The 18,826-nt window shown below is 42.1% G+C and overlaps 1 protein-coding gene across 5 annotated transcripts in view; it reads left to right on the top strand.

The window, feature by feature from the left end:
* Nucleotides 1–18,826, top strand: part of MCF2L (MCF.2 cell line derived transforming sequence like) — a 329,928-nt gene that overhangs the window by 189,910 nt on the left and 121,192 nt on the right. The window lies entirely within an intron of this gene.

The raw sequence follows: 18,826 nt of genomic DNA, 5'->3' as shown, positions 1-18,826 counted from the left end.
CGGCAGATAAAGACCTGTATGGTCCATTCAGTCAGCCCAACAAGATAAACTAATTTTACATGATATGCGATACTTTATATGTATACCCAAGTTTGATTTGTCCTTGCCATACGTTTTAAGTGTAACAAGGCACATACAACAATTTGGAGGCAAGGCAATGCAACAAAAGTTACAAACATCTCCTGTGATGCAAAATCCAGAAATTGCCAGGCTTTGTGAAAGGGCCATAAGTACATAAGTAATGACAAACTGGGAAAAGACCAAGGGTCCATCGAGCCCAGCATCCTGTCCATGACAGCAGCCAATCCAGGCCAAGGGCACCTGGCAAGCTTCCCAAATGTACAAACATTCTATACATGTTATTCCTGGAATTGTGGATTTTTCCCAAGTCCTTTTAGTAGTGGTTTATGGAAAACCATCTAACCCCTTTATAAACTCTGCCAAGCTAACCGCCTTCACCACGTTCTCTGGCAACAAATTCCAGAGTTTAATTATACGTTGGGTGATAATAGCCTCTACCATTTTCCCCAGCACTGATGTCAGACTCACCAGTCTATAATTTCCCGGATCTCCCCTGGAACCTTTTTTAAAAATCGGCGTTACATTGGCCACCCTCCAGTCTTCTGGTACCATGCTCGATTTTAAGGATAAATTGCATATCACTAACAGTAGCTCCGCAAGCTTATTTTTCAGTTCTATCAGTACTCTAGGATGAATACCATCCAGTCCAGGAGATTTGCTACTCTTCAGTTTGCTGAACTGCCCCATTACGTCCTCCAGGTTTACCATGAAGTCAGTAAGTTTCTCTGACTCCCACCCAAATCTTCCTCTGTGAAGACCGAAGGAAAGAATTCATTCAATCTCTCCACTACGTCTTTATCTTCCTTGATCGCCCCTTTTACTCCTCAATATTTTTCTGTGGCCACAAACTCATACTTGTAAGTGCTACAAATGGTATTCAGTTATACATTGTAATCTGATGACTACTCTTGCAATTAGTAAGAATGGTTTTCAATGCCCCCCCCCCCCAAAAAAAAAATTAAGAAATCAAAGAGCTTATCTTTATTGCTTAGGCAATGGCTTTTTGTAAGCTGAAGGGCTTCTAAATTATATGCTTCAATGAAAGGTCTCTGGGATGAACTAAATACTGTGCATTCTCTCCCAAACTCTGTTCCTGTACTCTGTAGGTTAGCACATGGGAACAGTATATAAGAGAACATCCTAACTTCAGTCAAACAGAACCAGCATTTATATTGAATATTTCTTGACAGTTTTTAGTGATCTTTCATAGAGTTCAGACTACAAGGTGAGCAATAAACTGCATCGTTTCAGAAGAGTAATGGTTAGAACAGTAGGTTCAAATCCCGCTGCCACTCCTTGTAATCATGGACAAGTCACTTATCCATCCGTTGCCTCAATTCAAACTTTAGATTGTAAACCTTCTAGGGACAGGAAAATAAACACTGTACCTGAGTGTACTATAACTGCCTTGGCTAACGTGAAAGGTGTAAATTAAAACCAAGCCAAAACCAAAGTGAAGCTGATAATGATATAAGTATAGATCTTTCCTGGGAATAAGACCTTTTATATGGCTCTAAAGAGCCTTGCAATTCACATTTTCACATTTTTTCAGTAGCATAATAAATGTAACTCCCCTATTTAATTATTTGTCCTGTTTGTCTTGAATAGATTGTAAGCTCTGTTTAGTATGGACTGTTTTGTGTGTTTGTGTACAATACTGTGGGGCTTATTTTTGAAAGAGTAAAACGTCCAAAATAGTGTCGTAAAGCACCATTTGGATGGAGTTCATCTCAAAACGTCCAAATGGGTATTTTTGAAAACTAATTTGCAGACGTTTATCTATGCATTTTGTCTGTAGTGTATCCAAATCACAAGGAGGCACGTCAGGGGCATTGCAAAGGCAGGATTAGGGTGGGCTTAGAGCATGCCTAACACTTGGACATTTTACAACCGTAATGGAACAAAACAAAAACATCTAGGGCGAAAACTTCAATGTGTGGTCTAGACCTGTTTTTAGAATGAATAAGGCACAAAAAGGTGCCCTAAATGTCCAAATAGCCACTGGAGGGAATCAGGGATGACCCCGCCCCCTTACTCCCCCAGTGGTCACTGACCCCTTCCCACCCCTTAATTTGAATAAAAATAGTACTTACCGGCCTCTGAGAGCAGCTTCAGATGTTGTAGGCAAATCTATTAGAGCAGCAATCAGGTCCCTAGAGTAGTAGTATAGTGGTCAGTGCAGTGCACTGTTGAGAAGAGGACTCAGGCCCACTTGTAGTGGAAAGTGTCAGCCCCCCCCCAAAACCCAACAAAATCCTACTGTAGCCACATGTAGGTGACCCCTTCACCCATAAGGGTTGTTGGAGTGGTGCATAGTTGGGGGCAGTGGATTTTGGAGGGCCCAGGAGACAAGATAAGGGAGCAACGGTGAAATGTGTACCTGGGAGCATTTATATGAAGTCCATAGCAGTGCCCCCGAGAGTGCCCCATTGCTCTCCTGTGTGACCAGTCCACTAAAAATGCTGGCTTCTCCTACATCCCAGTGGCTTGATTTTTCTACGTTTTCCAGTTGTATGTTTTTTTTCCGAAAATGGCCCAAAAAGATAAACACACAAAGCACAAAAAGATGTTACATATTGTATTAAAAAAAAATATATAGAAATTTGTCTTTTTCAAAAATGGCTATATTTCTTATTCAGATTTGGGATGTTTAGCACAAAACGTCCAAAGTCCAATGTAGACGTCATATCAAAAATGCCCCTCTGTGTATGTTTAGTAGTGCTATAGAAATAAATAGTAGTAATAGTACTAGTACATAAACAAAACCAGTTAAATCCTTATCTAAAAACACCACAGAAGTGTGAAGCAGGCTTTGTGGAAGCTAAATCCTTTGCAAGTCACACACAGGTCTGGTTTTTCCACTTAATTGTAATCATTGAAAGTATTGTTGATGTGAACAACCATAGTTTGTTTGCAGCATCTGGAAGGACATACATTTATCATTATCTAAAATTTGATGTAGGGCCCATAACCCACAAACCTGCCAGGTAGGCCATTTCATTATCTCATTCTGATTATGAAAAGGCCTATTATTCCATATAGGGATCTGCATGAACTCCCTCAACCTTCTGTTCCTAAGCTTTCAACACTGCATAGGAAGCGACTATAACCAGGTGCTTTTGTAGAGTCTGAGGCAATATCCTATCTAGCATTAAATACAGAAGAAGAGGATCCGCTTGTAGCTGCTCAAATTCTAACAAATTGGGTGGGTCCTGTACATCCTAGACCTGGATTCAAACCCTGCTTTGACTCAACCAAAAAGCACAATGGTAGCTGCAAAAACATGAGAATTTGACCTCTGCTTGATCCTTTTATAACTGCAATTTATGAAGTGCAATATGGAGGGCCATATTTTTCCGTAAAAAGTCAAAATTCAGTTTATAGACTAATAGAACTTTATCAAAAGGTAACGGGTTCATGCTTAAAATGTAATTTATTTTGGGAGTAATTACCATCTTTGTTATATATCCAACCTCTCCCATCAGGAGAGATAAAGAGGAAAGCATTGTACAGTTAAGTCTAGCACCATTTTTATGATCTTTTCCTCTCAGCGTGTCTTCTTCAATCATAGTACAGAACCATAAAACCAAGTATCTAAAATCTCAAGGAGACCATTGTACAGAGCATTTGTCCACCTCCTCCTCTCTGTGTCTAGGACAGTTTAGAAGTAGTATTTCAGTCTTATTTCAATTTACCTTGTATTCAGATATCCGTAAGATGATGCTGAGGACAATTTTGATTTGCAGTTCTGTATACAGTAGTATATGTTTGAATCTAAAACCAAAAGCAGCAGAGCAACAGGACGCAATACATTTATGCTGTGACTATTCACTGCTGTTCATATTGAAGCCTTTAGTGAATTGGGTATTAATGTTACACTGTAAGGGTACTTCTATAAGAGAGCTGTTATAGCATGAGCGAGTGTTTGACCCCTGGGCCTCTTGGAGATCTATAAACAAACACTGAAGCATCTTCAAGAAGAAAGAAAAGCCCTTTGTTCAGGATAGTAATGCAGTATAAACAGATAACCAGTCCCACCTCATACAGTGTTCTATAGTATACTTGGGAACATTAGCTATCGCTGGTATGGTCTTGGTTGCTTCCCTCAGCTCCTCCCAAAGCCTCACCAACTTCCCCCAACTCAGATGTTTTGTTCTTCCTGAAATGGGCTATACACTCCTGACCAAGTTTTCCCATCCTAGCCCAGGGAGAATGTGTGCGCCCTAGAACAAGTGTAAATGTCCATTCCTGTAATTTTTAAATACGTACTTAGATTAGCACAATCATGTTCTGCCCATGCTCCACCCCTGTGCATGGCTACTGGCAAAGTTTACCAGTCAGAAATTTGTAACACGCCATTATATGCTTATGCGACTGCATAGGCACAAAGATTTCTTTATAAAATTACACTCTATAAATTCTAGGGATGTGCATTTGTTGAAAATAAGAAGAATTCCTCTCTTCCCCCCCCACCCCCCCCCCCCCCCCCCCCCCCCGCCAAACAAATTTCAGTTTTGTTTCAGTGTCCTTAATAGTGCACACTATTTATCATTAGGGGCTTCTTTTACTAAGGTGTGCTAGCGTTTTAATGTTCGCTAATATTTATGGCGCGTTAAACATTAGAGACACCCATAGGAATATATGGACGTCTCAAAATTTAGCATGCCCTAAATTTTAAAGCACACTAAAAATGCTTGCACACCTTAGTAAAAGAAGCCCTAGGTGCTCTATTAAAGAATAGTATGTGCTATTCTATGGGCTGTTGATGACATAACCCCCCCTCCCCCACACAAAAAAGAAAATGAAAAATAACATACACAAAATGAAAAATCCTGCACATTGCTAATAAGCTCCCAGGCTTTCCTCGTTGCTTTGCTTTGATTCTTCTTTGGGTTCAGCAATTTCCTCCTGCCCTTTTTAGCTTCCAGCTTCATTGCAAGCAGCCTCTATTGGGTTGTGATGCCTTAAGCATTCATTTGCAAATAACCTGGTATTTTCTACCTATTTCAACTCAGCTCAGGAGCTTCAAATCCCAGCTTCCCTTGGAACCCCACTTGTGGGAACCCTAAATCTAATCAGTAGGTGACTAGAGCCATGAGTAAGACTCCTTCTCTCCCTTTATGAGACTGTGAAGACTGCAGCCTTGACTGACACAGAGAGCAAAGTCCTGGCTGGCCATTAAAGCCAGGTCCTCTCTCTATGGCAGTGCACAAAACTTGCTACCCAGCAGCCAGGCCAGCTCCAGATTTGCTCTTTGAGGGATAAAAATTTTGTTCAGATGCCAAGTGACTAGACCTTAGATAACATTTTTTTTTATTAGTCATTCCAGATAGAAAAAAAAAAGAGAGAGAGAATTCTCTAGTGTGCTGGGTTTCTTGCTTCTGGTGATCTTAATGAGTTCTTTGACAAACATTCAAGGAGATGGATTGACAAGATTCCAGCTGCTGCCAGAGATTTGGAAATCAGCTGCTGCTGATTATTTTCTAGCTGGAATGTTTCCATGACTGTTCTGCACGTCAGTATTTTTTGTTTTCTGTTGCCTCTCTCCTTGTCTTGTCATTAGCAAATGATCAAGACCTTCAGTTTTTCTTGACTCATAGGGGTTGCATATTTGATAAAGGCAGTTTCCCTTTATTAATTAAACATGTTTAAATAATCCCAGGTCAGAACCAGTAAGGGATATATGGTGAAAGCAAAAAAATAAATTGTCCCTCTTGAATATTTAAAATTAAAAGCATTAAAGGGGTGACCTCACTAGCAGCTAACTTAAGTATCCATTAAACCTGTTCCTACTGCAGGTCTTATATAAACACTCTAGATAAATGGCCTTTCTGCCAGCTGGAGGGGAATGCTGCCTAATTGAATGCTTTGTATATTGAATGTAGAATACTAAGCAATAGCAAGGATACATGGAAATGAAATGTACACTAGTGTCTGATCCTTCTTAATTATGGGAAAATAAATAATAATTGATTGGAACAGGCAAGTATTTTCACCTCAATTTTCCCCTAGATTCTATAAACTGTGGCTAAAGTTGCACACACAAATCACATGTAACCAATTTACATGCAACTTGTGAAACAAATTAATCGGTGTTGATAACTGGCCACTAACAAGCAATTATTGGCACTAATTAGAGTTTCCGTGCACAAATTTCTAACCATATTCTGTAAAATGATGCATGTAAATTCTAATGTGAAGATCACAAAAAGGGGTGTGGCTATGGGAAGGGCATGGGTAGTTTGTGGGTGTTCCTGAAAACCTACACTAACTGTTACAGAATGTGCCTGATCCTCGCCTAAATAATACATGGACATTTACACCAGATTTTAGTTGGCGTAAATGACTGTGCCTAAATGTTATAGTTGTGGGATGGCTGCTATGCATATTCTATAAGTTTTGCCTAACTTTGGGTGAGGTTTTTGGTGCCATATATGGAATCTGGCACAAAAGGAGAAATTAGATTTACTTTTCTTGTTTTTTCATGTTTTCATATTTCAAATGGCTTAATTTCTCTTAAGACTGACTCTTGGTTTCAGGCCCGGTGTAGACATGATGGGACCCAGAGCAGAAATTTGAAAGGGGGCTCTAAAACTTACTGGTATGCTGTGCCTTCTACTTTGGGAAGACTTGGGGCTCTCTCTAGCAGTTGCCCTGGTTATACCTTCATAGTGCCAGTAATGCATGGTTTTAAAAATGCAGATGTTGTAGGACATATTGATTAAAAGACTTGGGACTACCTCAGTGCTGTTATTTATAAAGTTAGGGTCAGCAGAGCTGTGTAAGAAGTTACAGAAAGAAAGTACCTGTTTATGTTTTTGTTAGGAAAACCTTTCTCTTCTCTTATGCTCTTTAACTAGTAATGATTTTAGTCATTCTTTAATTGGTGTAATCATAGAGGTAACACCTGATTCACTGAAGGAATACTGTGGCTCACATGGTTCACTTTGAAGAGATTAGGCAGAGAACATTTTCGCTTACAGGTCTGGTATTGTGGAACAAGCATCCTATGTAGATTTTAAGGACATTGAATGATACTAACAAATTTAAGAAATTATTGAGGACACACCTGTTTATGGAAACGTTCTGAGGCAGCGTAATATGTATGACTAATTTGATCGTTTAGGGATGGGTCACCGCAAAACAGCATTGGGCCGTCTGTTCATTTTATTATGTATTTTTGTGTTGGTTGTGCTTCATGAGTTTTATGATGATTATGAATGTGTTATGGAATCCGCCTAATTAATAGGTAGAATATAAATTAATAAACTTTAAACTGAATTCTCTTGGGTACTTTAGGAATATGTAAATCACTGCTGCACAACTCTGGTGCTCAAGCAAGGTCACAAACCACCTGTTTTTGTTATCCACAGTGAATAAACACCGGGGACGTCTGAATATTTTATTTTGAGAACAGTCAGTAAATAACTCAATCCTATGTTGGCTCCAAGACTTAGAGTTACCACTAAACCAGCCTATTTAATAAGTCTGATTTCTGTTTCGCTGAGATATTTTAGTCTTCTCTTAAAAGAATGGAGGAAAAGACTTCAGCAATGCCTGTGTCTTATTATTGTCATAAGCTACCGGCATCTACCATCATCAGTCTGAAAAACCTCCACCTTCCAGCCAAAGTAAAGCTTAAGTCACCTCTTTATACATAGATTTTTCAAAATATGTCATTAGATGTTTAAAGAAAAAATTTAAAGAACAATTTTTGTAAAAGACTAAAAAATAAATTTTAAATAAAAAGAAGGTGGAGGTTGTATTTTGCTTAGCAAATACTTGTATAATAATTTGATGATTAATTTGATGAAGCTTTCTTTACTTGTAATTAAACCAGGCAAATCCTTGGATAAAGGAATTCAATAACAATAGCTGTTAATTTATCAATCAGGACTTTAGGTCGCATTGATATATAGGCAAATGCAGCTGCTTGGGCTGATTCATTAACACAATGCATAACGGAAGGAATTGCTGTCATATTTAGAGATGTATAACCCAACCCAACTTTATTTGGAAATAATTTAGTTCTACAATAAAAAGAAGTTAATATGTGAGTATTTACATCATCAAAGGGTGACACACACATCACCACTTCCAAAGGGCCTCCAACAAATACCCTCACATATATAGAGAGGGAGGGTGTCACTAAACTGATGCTGAGTGATAAGCTCTATGTTTAACTACATATGGCAGGCTGCAATTATATGAGACAATTAATGAGACCATTTACCGTAATTGGCACTGCCCTGAAATTTGGTGTTTACTTCATGAACAATTGGTGAGTGTGCTTTCATTAAAAAAAAAAATTTTTTTTGAAGCAGAAAGTTTTTAATGTATCTGCCATGGAACACAAGTAAAATTAAGTCCAAAATTTGAGAAGCCTTGTTCTAGTAGCTGAGAGAGGCAAGATTGTATCTCGGCATAGGTGCTACTATGAGGGCAAAGCAGGCTCCTCCTTAACTTCAACTCCTGTGCTTTTTCAGCAAGAAATGTCAGGAAATCAGTTTCTCCAAAATAATAATAATAATAATAACAATCTGGGGAGGAAGTGCACAGTGATAAACTGCAACCATGTGAATATACTGTCAGTGTTATGAATGGGCTGTCAGAATGTACTGCTTCAGTGCAGATGGATACATGCTGATGACATCACAGACAGCACAGTGTCACAACTACAGAACACTTGTTGGCTAAGAGACCAGAAAGAACCTTTATTTACCTTTAAACTAGCAGCCAAGAGGCAGCTGAGGGAACCTTCTAGATGGTTCCAGATTAAAGCATAGGCAAACTAGGTATGTGCCTTGGGCCTAAACATTTCAGGAAGCCCAGTGCAATGCCTTAATCCAACCCTCTTTATAAAGACATTTTCTGTATACCTCGATGTTTGGAGCCCTCATCCTATGTAGTAGCTCCACAGAGACTGTGGGTCAGGTCCCTTCCTATACAGGAGCCACGGTGAGTGTACAAACCATTATTCTTCCTGTGCAGGAGTGGTAGAGAGAGCACAGACCCCTTCTTGCATGGGAGGTGCAAAGCTATACCCTTGGGACACTGATCTTTCCTCACATCGCCGAGGAATCAAGGACCCCAAACAATAGGGTAAAAGTATTGATGAGTGTTCTCCTTCTCTTCTCCCCATGATTGGCACTGTGACAGAACAGTGGGTTTTTTAAGTCTGTAAAACTGCCTTAATTCTTGAAGTGTATTTCTCTAGTTTGGCCAGCAGGTGTTGCATGTTTATGTTTTGAAGCTGCTGCAGAACCAAGGCTGCTTTCTTTGGCTGAACATTTTGCAAAGGCAGTCTGCAGTATACATTCAAAACTTGTTTTTACTTGTTAAATTTGTAGCCTGATTTGTGTGGTTATTCTTGGCTTTTATTGCAATGTAACGTCCTAGAGTATTCTCTAGTTCCTTTTCTGTTACCTGTATTGAACTGTATAGGTATATGCGGGTTAGAAAACTCAAATGTAATATTATGTAATGTAAATTCTGTGTCAAATTTATTGTAAGTTAAAATTAATATAAAGGCTGCAAACCTTATTTGTACAGCAGATATAATAGCATGAAAATGTTTTTTAAAAAAAGGCAGCTAAAAGGAGCAGCACAGGGCCGGCGGAACGCGGTAAGCAGAGTATGCACGGCAGGGGGAACCAACATTTGAGGGCGCTAGAAATGGCACACACTGGGCTACCATATCTTCCCCTTCTCTCTACCTCCGTCCGGCGTATCCTTCACCTTCGTCTAACTTTAAAATGTTTTTTTCTAAGCAGAGTGTTTCCGGTTCAGGAGCGATTCAAACATGCTGCCTTCGGCCTCCTCGGCATGCTCCCTTTGTTGCTGTGGTCCACCCAGGTGGAAACAGGAAGTTGCATGAGAGGTGGGGTGGACCATGGCAGAAGGAGAGTGCTGAGGAGGACGAAGGCAGCATGTTTGAATTGCTGCAGTGATGGAAAACCTCTGCTTAGAAAAAACCATTTTTAAGTTAGACTGCGCAGATGAGGGAGACGCCGGACAGGGAGGTGGGGATAGGGTTCACACAGAGGAGATGCCAGTACGATGGTGGAGAGTGGGAGTTGAAGTGGAAGAAATGTAAGATGAAAGAGGCTATTAGAGCTAAAAGAACATCTTCCAAAAAATGCAAAAAGGATCCGAATGAAGAAAATAGGGAATAACATAAGTACTGGCAAGTTAGATGGAAGGCATTGATAAAGAAGGCTAAAATAGAATTTGAAAAGAAGCTTACAATAGAGACAGAAACTCATAGCAAAACTTTTTCAGATGCATTAGAAGCAGAAAGCCTGTGCGGGAATCAGTTGGACTGGAGTTAAAGGAGCATTCAGGAAGTTCTTTGTTTTGGTCTTTCAGGGGAGGATGTATGAAAACACTTGTGCCAAAAATGGTATTTAAGAGTGATGATATGAAAGAACTGAAATAAATCTCGGTGAACCTAGGAAATTGTAATAAGCCAAATTAAAGACAAATTAAAGAGCAGCAATTCACCTGGACTGGATGTTATACACCCCAGGGTACTGAAGGAACTCAGTCATGAAATTGCAGATCTATTATTGACAATTTGTAACCTGTCATTAAATTTAGCCACTGTAATTGAGGATTGGAATATGGCTAATGTAATGCCAGTTTTAAAATGAGTTCGAGGAGTGCTCCAAGTAAGCCTAACTTCAGTGCCAGGCAAAAGTAATTTGGAGAGAAAGGGAAGGAAGGAGATGGGTCGGTAATTAGAGGGACAAGTAGGGTCGAGTGAAGGCTTCTTAAGGAGACGTGTGACCACAGCATGTTTAAAGGCAGCAGGGACAGTCGCAGTGGAAAGTGAGAGGTTGAGAATGTGACAGATAAAAGGAATAAGAGCAGGAGAGATGGCATTAAGAAGGTGGGTGGGAATGGGATCAGAGGAACAGGTGGTACATTTTGAGGAAGAAAGGAGAAGTGTAGTTTCCTCAATAGTAACTTCAGGAAAGGAGGAAAGGGAATGAGGGGAAGGAGAGAGAGGGGAACGGACTAGTGGAGGGAGAGGTGGCGAGGTAGAGAATGCAAGGTTTATCTTTTGAACCTTGTCGTGAAAGAATTCAGCAAGGGTCAGAGGAGATAATGAAGGGGGAGTTGGGGGAGGGGGCACCTTGAGGAGAGAGTTCAATGTGGTGAAGAGAAGTCGAGGGTTAGAGCTAAGAGAGTTAGTCAGTTGGATATAATAATCCTGTTTGGCGCGTAAAAGAGCAGATTGGAAGGAGGTCAGCATGAACTTAAAGTGTAAGAAATCAGCAAGGGCCCGAGATTTCCGCCAGAGGCGTTCGGCGGAGCGGGTACAGGAACGTAGGTAGCGTATATTAGAAGTCAGCCAAGGTTGGGGTTTTGTACGCCTTATACGGCGGGTCATCAAAGGTGCAAGAGTGTCTAAGGTAGATGATAGAATATTGTTGTAAGAAGAAACAGCCTCATTGACAGACGTGGATGGTGCCACAGTCGAGAGGAGGTTTGAAACATGGGAAGATAGAGATGAAGGGTCAATACCATGAAGATTCCTAGATAAATTAGATAAGATAGGACGGGACTGGGAGGGAGGAGATTTACAGTGGTGGAAATAAGTATTTGATCCCTTGTTGATTTTGTAAGTTTGCCCACTGACAAAGACATGAGCAGCCCATAATTGAAGGGTAGGTTATTGGTAACAGTGAGAGATAGCACATCACAAATTAAATCCGGAAAATCACATTGTGGAAAGTATATGAATTTATTTGCATTCTGCAGAGGGAAATAAGTATTTGATCCCCCACCAACCAGTAAGAGATCTGGCCCCTACAGACCAGGTAGATGCTCCAAATCAACTCGTTACCTGCATGACAGACAGCTGTCGGCAATGGTCACCTGTATGAAAGACACCTGTCCACAGACTCAGTGAATCAGTCAGACTCTAACCTCTACAAAATGGCCAAGAGCAAGGAGCTGTCTAAGGATGTCAGGGACAAGATCATACACCTGCACAAGGCTGGAATGGGCTACAAAACCATCAGTAAGACGCTGGGCGAAAAGGAGACAACTGTTGGTGCCATAGTAAGAAAATGGAAGAAGTACAAAATGACTGTCAATCGACAAAGATCTGGGGCTCCACGCAAAATCTCACCTCGTGGGGTATCCTTGATCATGAGGAAGGTTAGAAATCAGCCTACAACTACAAGGGGGGAACTTGTCAATTATCTCAAGGCAGCTGGGACCACTGTCACCACGAAAACCATTGGTAACACATTACGATATAACGGATTGCAATCCTGCAGTGCCCGCAAGGTCCCCCTGCTCCGGAAGGCACATGTGACGGCCCGTCTGAAGTTTGCCAGTGAACACCTGGATGATGCCGAGAGTGATTGGGAGAAGGTGCTGTGGTCAGATGAGACAAAAATTGAGCTCTTTGGCATGAACTCAACTCGCCGTGTTTGGAGGAAGAGAAATGCTGCCTATGACCCAAAGAACACCGTCCCCACTGTCAAGCATGGAGGTGGAAATGTTATGTTTTGGGGGTGTTTCTCTGCTAAGGGCACAGGACTACTTCACCGCATCAATGGGAGAATGGATGGGGCCATGTACCGTACAATTCTGAGTGACAACCTCCTTCCCTCCGCCAGGGCCTTAAAAATGGGTCGTGGCTGGGTCTTCCAGCACAACAATGACCCAAAACATACAGCCAAGGCAACAAAGGAGTGGCTCAGGAAGAAGCACATTAGGGTCATGGAGTGGCCTAGCCAGTCACCAGACCTTAATCCCATTGAAAACTTATGGAGGGAGCTGAAGCTGCGAGTTGCCAAGCGACAGCCCAGAACTCTTAATGATTTAGAGATGATCTGCAAAGAGGAGTGGACCAAAATTCCTCCTGACATGTGTGCAAACCTCATCATCAACTACAGAAGACGTCTGACCGCTGTGCTTGCCAACAAGGGTTTTGCCACCAAGTATTAGGTCTTGTTTGCCAGAGGGATTAAATACTTATTTCCCTCTGCAGAATGCAAATAAATTCATATACTTTCCACAATGTGATTTTCCGGATTTAATTTGTGATGTGCTATCTCTCACTGTTACCAATAACCTACCCTTCAATTATGGGCTGCTCATGTCTTTGTCAGTGGGCAAACTTACAAAATCAGCAAGGGATCAAATACTTATTTCCACCACTGTAAGTGTGAAAGTTATAAGATGGTGATCAGAGAGGGGAAGATCAGAGGCAAGGAAACTAGAGGGTGAACAGTTGGAGGAGAAGATAAGATCAAGACAGTGACCATTTTGATGAGTGGGGGAGGTGGAGCATAGTTGGAGATTAAAGGAGGATGTTAAAGCGAGTAACTTGGAATTATAAGAGTTAGAAGGATCATTAGCAGGAATATTAAAGTCACCAAGGATGAGAGAGGGGGAGGAAGGATCATGGAAGAAGGCAAGCCAGGCATCAAAGTCACTGAGAAAGGATGAAAGGGACTTATCAGGGGGATGATAAATGACCGCTATTCGAAGAGGCAGAGGAGAGAAAAGGCGGATAGAGTGGACTTCAAAGGAGGAAAAACAGATTGAGGTGGAAGAAGGGGTTGAAATCTGGAGGAGGGAGAGAGAAGTAATCCAACACCGCCCCCGCGGCCAGCAGGGCGAGGAGTATGTGAAAAAAGATAACCGCCATGGCAGAGGGCTGCGATTGAAGCAGAGTCATCAGGGCAGAGCCAGGTTTCTGTTATGGCGAGCAGATGGAGGTGACATGAGATAAAGAGGTCATGAACATATGGGAGTTTGTTGCAGATAGAGCGGGCATTCCAAAGGGCGCAAGAGAAGGGCAGAGAAGAGGAGGGGAGTAGAGGAATAGTGATGAGGTTAGAGAGGTCACGGTGAGATCTGTAGAGTTGGGATAATAGTTGGTGAGGAGGGCCAGGATTGGGATTGATGTCACCAGCTGAAAGTAAGAGAAAGGAGTAAAAGAGAGCGGAGGAGAGTAGGAGAGGTGTGGCCATGAAGGTGCCAAAGGCGAGAGGTATTTAGGTGGAATGGGGAAAGCAAAATGGAAGGAAGAAAGAGATGAAGATTAAAAGCTAAGAAGGGAGGAAGAGGGTAGGAGAGAAGGTGAGGTGATGAAGTCGATGGATGGGCAGTGAGTTCCTGTAGTGGAGAGAAGTAGGGGATGAGGGAAAAGATTAGGAAGGGACAAGGCAAGGAAGAGAATGTGTATAGGGGCCATAGCATGATTCAGAATTAGGTATAATTGAGTGAGGTCAGTAGTGACTGGGAGAAAATAGATGTAAAGAGAAAAATGCCCCGCGCCCCGTTAGGCGCGCGGCACCAAGAGCGGAGGCCCTGAGTGGATCGGAGTGGACCTGGGAGTCACCCCGGAGAAGGCTGTAAAGGATATGCAGATGAGCTGCAAGTCCTCCACAGCACCTGAAAGGCAGCCGGTGGTAGAGCTGGGCACCTCTCAGCTGAGGAAGGCTTACCAGGGGTTAGGCCGAAGCCAGCATCCCCCCCCTGAGGGTCGCACACACACACACATACAATATGAATGAAAGCAATGTAGCCATCTAAAACCAAGACTTAATTCATCCTTATATTCTGCCTAAAATCACAGAGGTCATCTTAACCAGAATAGATATAGACAAGAGGAGAAAGCTAATACATGGAGTGCCCCAGGCAGGAAATAGAAAAACATACCAGGAGAGATAGAAATCAAAACCTCTGACAAAGTAACAGGCTGTAATCAATCATGTCTGACCATTGTGCTATACCACCTCCCAGCAGAGGTAAAAAGAACTGGCCACAACTGGAAGTAATTAGAGAAGTCCACAGCATAAGGCACGTTCCCCTTTTCAGGGTCAGTATTTATGATTCTCCTTTAATTCAGGGTGAAATAGAAACAGTCCAAGCATTACAACTTGAAAAGAACAAACACACAACTTGGTGGCAACAGAAACAAAAACCTTCACTTACAGGGTAACTGCTAGATTAATTTCCAATTTTGCACAGGCTTTTCAAATTTCAGTTTCCTGTTTCCATTTCCTCACCTTCCTCAGGTGGTATAGGGACTGAGTTCTCAAATTCCATAGACTCTTCCCTGACTTCACCTGGAGCATTGGTGGGTTCCACTTTCCAGCTGGGGAAAATGCTCCTCTTCCCAGTCCCATATTCTAGGACTTTAAATCCCTCCCCTTTTTTTAGGAAGTTCCCTCCCCATTTGCCTGGGAAATCAGGAGTTTTCTTGTCCCTTCTTTACTTTTCCTTGGGTGTCTAGCAACCTTTTACTAGAAAACATATAGGGCGCCCACTGTTGGCTACAAGTTTATTTGCAACTGTTTTTCTTAGGCTATCCTAATTCCATAGAGTAGTAGGAGAGTATTGAGCTTGAGGTGGCAGTGCCCTTACATAAACTCTTCCTCCCTCCTCACACTATGTCGCAAAAAAAGAAATTGAATCTTACAGCACAAACAAGACAATGAACAGTTGTTTGCAAGATAAAAATTAAGGTGGCTCTATTGTGTGTGCTTTTCTGTGAGCATGCTATTTGAGTTAATTTCTGGTGCGCTTGTTGTTTCCTGTATCACACTTCTTGATGGGCCAAGGCTGGGTAACCACTGCCCTCCCGACCTGGAGACCAGGAGAGTCCTAACTGATGGCAGGTGAGTCACTCCTGGAAGAGTGGAGGCCAGTGAGTGACTCTTTGCCGTTGGGGGCAGGCCCGGCAGATCCGGAACCTGGGATGGCTCTGAGAAGAGCCCTTGGCAGGCCTGGCAGAACCGGGACCTGGGGTGGCTCTGAGAAGAGCTGGAGCCAAGGCTGAAAGCAAGTCTGTGCTTGGAGGCAAGGCAGGGCTGGAGGCAACACAGGACTTGGAGACAAAGCAGACTGGAGGCAGGACAAGGCTGGAGACCAAACAGGCCTGCAGACACAGCTAGGCAGAAGACCCATTGTGAAGGCAAAATGACTGAGTCCCAGGGGCCCTTATAAAACCCTTGCTCCCCATGATGTCATCTCTGGACATTCAGGAGGAATCCCGCCTTCGACCCTTTAAACGTGACCCTCCAGCGGGCACCTGACCCAGGAAATGCTGTGCAGAAGCAGGTTGCACACTTGGTGGTGTATGGCATTGAGAGGAGTGCCGAAAGCCCTGTGGAGACCATGGAGCCCAACCACCAGAGGAGGAAGGTGAGTCAGGACGCGTGGCATAGTGGTGGCTGTGACATCCCGCACCAGAGTGTTTGAGCATTCTGTGCTCACTAACGCATGTGCTAGTTTGGTACTAATGGCCCATAGCACCCGCATTTGCTTCTGAGCATTGGGGCATAGATGAGTACTAGAAGATAGTTAATCAAGTTGTTAATTAGATTTTGTTCCCATACCTTCCTGGGTTGAATGTGATATGGTGTCTGCGTTTGTGTTGTCTGTTTCTAATTTATAGTGTGCCTGTCCTGTGGGGTTGTTTGCTTCAGGTAATAATGTGTTATTGCTTGCAGAATGTTCTAGAAAACAGATGAAGTTTGATTTCTTCATCCCCCTATCATTTCTATGCTAGATTGTATAGAATGTATCCTATCGTAAGGGGGGAATGGACCTTCTGAGCAGTAAAATCTGGATGTGATGCTTGAAAGGGTTTATTCTTCAAAATGCAATACTACTGATAGTGTAATACATTTTATTTTCAAATTTTGGATTGCTGCATAGATCTGAACCTTCCTTAAACCTATATAATGGTTTTTTTAATCTCCTTTCTAAATAATATAATGTGTTTTCCAACTAGGACTGAACAATTTATACTTAAAAACATAGAAACATGATGGCAGATAAGGACCAAATGGCCCATCCAGTCTGCCCATCCCCAGTAACCACTAACTCTTCCTTTTCCTAAGGAATCCCATATGCCTGCCCCACACTTTCTATTCTGACACAGTCCTCGTCTTCATGACCTCCACCAGGAAACCATTCCATGTATCCACCACCCTTTCCATGAAAGAGTATTTTCTTAGATTCCTCCTAAGCCTATTTCCTCTTAACTTCATCGTATGCCCCCTCATTCCAGAGTTTTCCTTCATTTGAAAAAGGCTCACCTCCTGTATATTAACACCACTGAGATATTTAAATCTCTCTATCATATCCCCTCTCCCACCTCTATTCCAGTGTATACATGTTGACATTTATAAGTCTGTCCCCATACGTTTTATGGCAGAGACCTCTTACCAATTTTGTAGCCACCCTCTGGACCAACCCCATCTTGTTTATATCTTTCTGTAGGTGCGGTCTCCAGAATTACGCACAGTACTGTAAATGGGGCCTCATCAGAGACTTATACAAGGACACTAACACCTTTTTTTTCCTGCTGGTCATCCCTCTCCCAAGCATCCTTCTGGCTTTCACCATCACTTTTTCTACGTGTTTGGAGACCTTAAGGTCATCAGACACAATCACCGCCAAGTCCCGCTCTTCTTTTGTACACAGAAGCACTTCATCCTTTATATTGTACCATTCTTTGTCATTCTTGTTACTCAAGTGCATGACCCTGCAAATCTTAGTTGCCAATTATTGGACCATTCTTCAAGCTTTGCTAGATCCTTCCTCATGCTATCCACACCCTCCAGGGTGTCCACCGTATTACAGAGTTTGGTATCATCCGCAAAGAGACAAATCTTACCAGACAGCCCTTCCACAATATCACTCACAAAGAGCTGGCCCGAGGACTGACCCCAGTGGTACACCAGTGATCACATCCCTTTCCTCAGAACAAGCTCCATTTATCGCAACCCTCTCCTTCCATTATCCAATTTTTAACTCTTTCCCCCACAGTGTCTTGGACATTATTAAGATAGGAGAATTTTTTCTTCTTTAGTTTGTATATTTTCCTTAGGATCTCTGTTAAGACTTTTTGCTTAATTTCTGTACAAGAATTAATCCATGGATGTATTTTTGAGAGATTTCTATAGAAAAAAAAGAAATTAGAGATGTGATGATGAAGGCTGACTGCTGGGGATGGGGATTAGGACTAGCTGGGATAGAGTTGAAGGAGAGTGTGTTGGAAAGAGTAGCTAAGGGAGAGAGAGAGAGATATATGTTTGGGGGGGATAGGCTTAGGGAAAGATAATATGTGTGTGTTGGGGGGTAGACTTTATTTTAGTTGCATACATTACTCAAAAGCACCTGAGCAGTTTAATATGCTGTGTGCTTTATCTAGCGTTGATCTTGCTCTCACACTGAAGTTTTTCTTCTTCTTTTGGTCAACTGCTGTATGGTGATTGATTGGGTAAAAAAAGGTTCTGTTGCTTTGCTTTTTATATTCCATACGTTAACTCAACAGTGAAATAACCAGCCTCTTTTTTCAAAAATGTACTTTTCTAACTTTTTAGACAGCTATACAGTAATAGTGGGGCAGAGGAGTAGCCTAATGGTTACAGCAGTAGGATTAGAACAAGAGGGCCCTGGTTCAAATCCTGTGGCAGCTTCCTGTGGCTTTGGGCAAACCACTTAACCCACCATTGCCTTGGGATGGCTGGGGATAGTGCTGGCAACCTGCCCCACTCAAGGCATCATCATATTTGTGATGGCCCCCATAAGTCATTTACAGCTTGGTGCTTGTGTACATGGGGGAACTACTGTACCATACAGCAGGGGTTCTCAAATCCAGTACTTGAGGTCCACAGCCCAGCCTGGTTTTCAGGTTTTCCACAATTTGAGAGATCTATTTGCATATTCATTGTGGAAATCCTGAAAACCAGGCTGAGTTGTG

The sequence above is a fragment of the Microcaecilia unicolor genome, chromosome 4, assembly GCF_901765095.1.
Source record: "Microcaecilia unicolor chromosome 4, aMicUni1.1, whole genome shotgun sequence".
NCBI classification, from domain to species: domain Eukaryota; kingdom Metazoa; phylum Chordata; class Amphibia; order Gymnophiona; family Siphonopidae; genus Microcaecilia; species Microcaecilia unicolor.
The sequence above is the reverse complement of the archived record's forward strand: the minus strand, read 5'-3'. Positions and strand labels throughout refer to the sequence as shown.